At 39.0% G+C, this 6,000-nt stretch overlaps 1 protein-coding gene across 5 annotated transcripts in view; it reads right to left on the reverse strand.

Moving 5' to 3' along the window:
- The window catches only part of nek7 (NIMA-related kinase 7), a 150,761-nt gene that overhangs the window by 6,445 nt on the left and 138,316 nt on the right, over positions 1–6,000 (reverse strand). For 3 of the 5 annotated variants that reach the window (XM_071346384.1, XM_071346382.1, XM_071346383.1), the window contains one exon: positions 2,098–6,000. This exon is cut by the window's right edge and continues 2,839 nt beyond it. The exons of the other annotated variants lie outside the window; for them this stretch is intronic. The gene's annotated coding sequence lies outside the window, so the exon portion shown is untranslated. Of the gene's footprint in view, positions 1–2,097 lie in introns of those variants that run through there. 5 annotated transcript variants of the gene reach the window in all.

A 6,000-nucleotide genomic window follows, 5' to 3' on the forward strand; every position in this document is an offset into this window, starting at 1 on the left:
GAGCAGTGTACATATTGGTTTCCTTTTCTCCCCAACTCTTCACTACAGAGGGTCGGTAGGAATAACACAGTATCATCCTCATCACACTAACAACGGAGCAGAGATCATCGCTGGGCTTGGGTTGTATACCGGGGTATTTGGAAATAGTGACGGGATGGTTTTTCAACACTGTCAATACCATTGAAACTTTTAACTTGGAAGTTTTTCAATAACAAAAATATTTGTAGCTACTTTTTAAGCAACTACTTGCAGTTAACTTGAGCAAAACTTTAGTAGATAAAGCAGATTGCGTTCTTCATTTCACCTGTCACATTATTTGACATTATGAAGCTTAGCACAGTTCCCCAGAACGGTAGAGCCAGTCGTGTTTGTAAATAGCACAACGGGAGAAAGCGGCTGTGTATTGACAGGGATCGCTTTTGATATTGAAAGTCAAGTTTTTTTTTTTTGCTTCAATAGAGTGATCAGGGATGTGCAACTAAAGCTTTCCTTCACAGAAAATACATTATCCAACACATTCGGCAGAAAATAGGTTCATTTTCATCAGATGATAACAGACGTGCAACGCTACTTGGCTGGCAGCCACAAGTAAATGAGTCTACAATCAAAAAGCTAAAATGATGCATGGCCATCATATTTCTGTTTATCATAGAAAGAATGTAGCCAGCTACATTTCCTAATGTTAAGCTTAAAGTTCATCTTGAATTTTACCAGAGAAAAGTAGGCTACACATAGAGAAAAAGTGCAGAAGAAAAGTAGCAACACATCAGTCAGAGCGCTGTCTGCTGATAGAATGACCACGAGTGAATTCTCATCCCAGTGGAGATGTGCAACTGAAGCACAGAATGAGTCTGACGTCGAGCAGAAATTACAATAAGAACCATTTTAGATCTGCGTTTACGAAACACAGCAAGAGATTTCTTATGCGTTTTATATTATTTTCCTTCGTAAAAAATGATGAATCGTGCGTTAATGCACCCCCTACATTTAACTTGCTAGTCTAAGTGACTGAATTGATACGGTAACAGGCATCATATTGAGCACGGTTACATGCACACAATAATGCGTTTGTGGATAGTCAGGTTATTACAAACGTTTGTTCAAGATGTTTACATGCTTTGATAAATGCAGAAAATCACCAATCAAAACTAACTTTTTACCAATGATATTTTTTGCAAAGATTTTGATTCTGTAAAGTTCGTAGGTGAAAACTATTTACACTTTCAGTTTTTCAGAACTCACTTCACTCAGCTTGAGCTACCAGCGCTGGCACATACACAGATCAACTACCCCACTGGAACGCTGATTAAACCATGTACGTGTCCTAATCATTTGAAAGATTGATCAGAAAACCAGGTGTTTTAATCAGCGTATGCTCACTTCGATTATGACCTTACGCCGATTAAGATAAGCAGAGTAAGGTGTTTACATGACTAATGCCATACTCGGCCTACTGCCATACTGAGTTTAATTTTGACTTATTACTGTGCATGTTAACGTACTCATTGTGTAAGCTTTCTGCCGTGTTTGAGAAGTCATAGCTCTTTGGATTAATTATTTGTACAGCTGCCACTGCTATCTTTTGATAACCTTGCGTTTTTTCTCCTCTTCGTTCTCAGCCCGTCTGCTCCTCCCCTATGTTCTCCAAGCAGAGCAGGCAGGCTTGTTGCCCTAGCGACTCCAGACTTCACACAGACACATCGTGCGGACATGCTGCTTCAGAGCCAGTACTGTTCTTCCTCTAGTCAAGCATGCATCAAAACTTTGTTCATTTGCACAATGTCTTTAATTCACACGCGCTTGTAAATGTCCAAACTCACAAAAAATTACATTACCTACCTATACCTATTACCTTACCTATATATGTATGTGTGTGTGTGTGTGCCGTTAACAAGCACAAAATAGCCTTGGTGCTTTTCCTCCATAAGACAACATACATTATCTTCTTTAAGGTAAATACATTATTGCATCTTCTACAATATGAATCAATTCTGTCCTGCATCACCAAAACAAGCGCAGAAAGAAGCAATGACAATTATGCAGGATGGTTCTTATTTTCAAAAATAAATAGAAAACAATACTTGAAAACACTGACAATCCTCTTAAACGTCTATTTATTTGATCAAATAATGGTTATCATCTTAGCAATGTTTACCATAAGCAGGGGCTGGGAGAAATGGATTACATTTAGAAAGTAAACTAGTCAACCCTGACTATAAGATGGGGATGGGGAGTAAAATACATTCTGATAGCAGGTCATTATTGATGAGGCATGTGTTGTTCTGATAGAAGGTCATTATTGATGAGGCATGTGTTGTTCTGATAGAAGGTCATTATTGATAAGGCATGTGTTGTTCTGATAGGTCATTATTGATAAGGCATGTGTTGTTCTGATAGAAGGTCATTATTGATAAGGCATGTGTTGTTCTGATAGAAGGTCATTATTGATAAGGCATGTGTTGTTCTGATAGAAGGTCATTATTGATAAGGCATGTGTTGTTCTGATAGGTCATTATTGATAAGGCATGTGTTGTTCTGATAGAAGGTCATTATTGATAAGGCATGTGTTGTTCTGATAGAAGGTCATTATTGATAAGGCATGTGTTGTTCTGATAGAAGGTCCTTATTGGTAAGGCATGTGTTGTTCTGATAGAAGGTCATTATTGATAAGGCATGTGTTGTTCTGATAGAAGGTCATTATTGATAAGGCATGTGTTGTTCTGATAGGTCCTTATTGGTAAGGCATGTGTTGTTCTGATATAAGGTCATTATTGATAAGGCATGTGTTGTTCTGATATAAGGTCATTATTGATAAGGCATGTGTTGTTCTGATAGAAGGTCATTATTGATAAGGCATGTGTTGTTCTGATAGGTCATTATTGATAAGGCATGTGTTGTTCTGATAGAAGGTCATTATTGATAAGGCATGTGTTGTTCTGATAGGTCATTATTGATAAGGCATGTGTTGTTCTGATAGAAGGTCATTATTGATAAGGCATGTGTTGTTCTGATAGGTCATTATTGATAAGGCATGTGTTGTTCTGATAGAAGGTCATTATTGATAATGCATGTGTTGTTCTGATAGAAGGTCATTATTGGTAAGGCATGTGTTGTTCTGATAGGTCATTATTGATAAGGCATGTGTTGTTCTGATAGGTCATTATTGATAAGGCATGTGTTGTTCTGATAGGTCATTATTGATAAGGCATGTATTTCAACTAACAATGCTTCCTTACTGTTCAACTGGTTTTCCATCAGTTACAGACACAGGGAGAAGAGCTGAGAATGGAAGGCATTGGAGGTGTTAGAATGGTGTGTACAGAATATTCTACTGTAGAGGATTTGGTGTGTAAAAGACAAATTGAATATTGATATGGAATATACCAGCCAATCAGTTGGTGGGACATAGAACTGGAATATACCAGCCAATCAGTTGGTGGGACATAGAACTGGAATATACCAGCCAATCAGTTGGTGGGACATAGAACTGGAATATACCAGCCAATCAGTTGGTGGGACATAGAACTGGAATATACCAGCCAATCAGTTGGTGGGACATAGAACTGGAATATACCAGCCAATCAGTTGGTGGGACATAGAACTGGAATATACCAGCCAAACAGTTGGTGGGACAATAGAACTGGAATATACCAGCCAATCAGTTGGTGGGACATAGAACTGGAATATACCAGCCAATCAGTTGGTGGGATAGAACTGGAATATACCAGCCAATCAGTTGGTGGGACAATAGAACTGGAATATACCAGCCAATCAGTTGGTGGGACAATAGAACTGGAATATACCAGCCAATCAGTTGGTGGGACAATAGAACTGGAATATACCAGCCAAACAGTTGGTGGGACAATAGAACTGGAATATACCAGCCAATCAGTTGGTGGGACATAGAACTGGAATATACCAGCCAATCAGTTGGTGGGATAGAACTGGAATATACCAGCCAATCAGTTGGTGGGACAATAGAACTGGAATATACCAGCCAATCAGTTGGTGGGACAATAGAACTGGAATATACCAGCCAATCAGTTGGTGGGACATAGAACTGGAATATACCAGCCAATCAGTTGGTGGGACAATAGAAGTGGAATATACCAGCCAATCAGTTGGTGGGACAATAGTGAGTCAAACAAATGAGATGATCAGCAAGTCGTGTAATATCCTGTATCTGCTGCATTCTATCACTGTTGTTCATTTCCCCAATCACAACAACACCACCACCACTAAGGTGATTTGATGTGTAAACACAATCACAACAACACCACCACCACTAAGGTGATTTGATGTGTAAACACAATCACAACAACACCACCACCACTAAGGTGATTTGATGTGTAAACACAATCACAACAACACCACCACCACTAAGGTGATTTGATGTGTAAACACAATCACAACAACACCACCACCACTAAGGTGATTTGATGTGTAAACACAATCACAACAACACCACCACCACTAAGGTGATTTGATGTGTAAACACAATCACAACAACACCACCACCACTAAGGTGATTTGATGTGTAAACACAATCACAACAACACCACCACCACTAAGGTGATTTGATGTGTAAACACAATCACAACAACACCACCACCACTAAGGTGATTTGATGTGTAAACACAATCACAACAACACCACCACCACTAAGGTGATTTGATGTGTAAACACAATCACAACAACACCACCACCACTAAGGTGATTTGATGTGTAAACACAATCACAACAACACCACCACCACTAAGGTGATTTGATGTGTAAACACAATCACAACAACACCACCACCACTAAGGTGATTTGATGTGTAAACACAATCACAACAACACCACCACCACTAAGGTGATTTGATGTGTAAACACAATCACAACAACACCACCACCACTAAGGTGATTTGATGTGTAAACACAATCACTGTTAAACATAGACATCTCTCCTTCACCCTACTACCACCTGGAAAAAATAAAACACATCAATAAACAAATCAAAACAAAATAGGTGACTACTAGCTAGCTATCCCAAGTTGAAGAGTTTTTACAACTAAAATATAAAATAGAGGACTGGTCTTTGGGTTGGTGGTTCAAAGTGTTAGTTAGAACTAATAACCAACACCAGGCACTTCAGGGAGCATTCTGTTTCTCGTCATGGACGGCCCTAACCAGATAAAGGAGCGCCAGGTAGCGGTTAAGAGCGTTGAGCCAGTAACTGAAAAGCTACTGGTTCGAATCCCCGAGCAGACATACGTGAAAAATCTGTCTATGTGCCCTTGAGCAAAGTACTTTAACCCTAATTGCTCCTGAAAGTTGCTCTGGATAAGAGAATCTGCTAAATGAACAAAATAAAAAAATAAAAAAATAAATGGAAATAAAGCTTTTATATTTGAAATGATAACATCATTATTACATTCAACCAAGTACATACATGTATAACCTCAGTGTTAACTTGCAACATCTCTCTACCTCTTCACTAGTTCTCTCTACCTCTTCACTAGTTCTCTCTACCTCTTCACTAGTTCTCTCTACCTCTTCACTAGTTCTCTCTACCTCTTCACTAGTTCTCTCTACCCCTTCACTAGTTCTCTCTACCTCTTCACTAGTTCTCTCTACCGCTTCACTAGTTCTCTCTACCGCTTCACTAGTTCTCTCTACCTCTTCACTAGTTCTCTCTACCTCTTCACTAGTTCTCTCTTTGCTCTTTGGGGTAAAAGACATACCCCTCCTAGACACATGCATCACCATATTACCTCACCACCCTGTCAGTACCGGGTACAAAGTGCAACATTTAACCTTCTAAACACTCCATTTCTTCTTCTTCTTTCCGTCTGGATTTTCCTTCTGATTGGATCTGGATACTATAGATCTCCAGATAAACTAACTAACAGGATGTTGTGTTACTAAACTAACTAACAGGATGGTGTGTTACTAAACTAACTAACAGGATGGTGTGTTACTAAACTAACTAACAGGATGTTGTGTTACTCAAATAACT

Source organism: Salvelinus alpinus, chromosome 16, assembly GCF_045679555.1.
Source record: "Salvelinus alpinus chromosome 16, SLU_Salpinus.1, whole genome shotgun sequence".
NCBI classification, from domain to species: domain Eukaryota; kingdom Metazoa; phylum Chordata; class Actinopteri; order Salmoniformes; family Salmonidae; genus Salvelinus; species Salvelinus alpinus.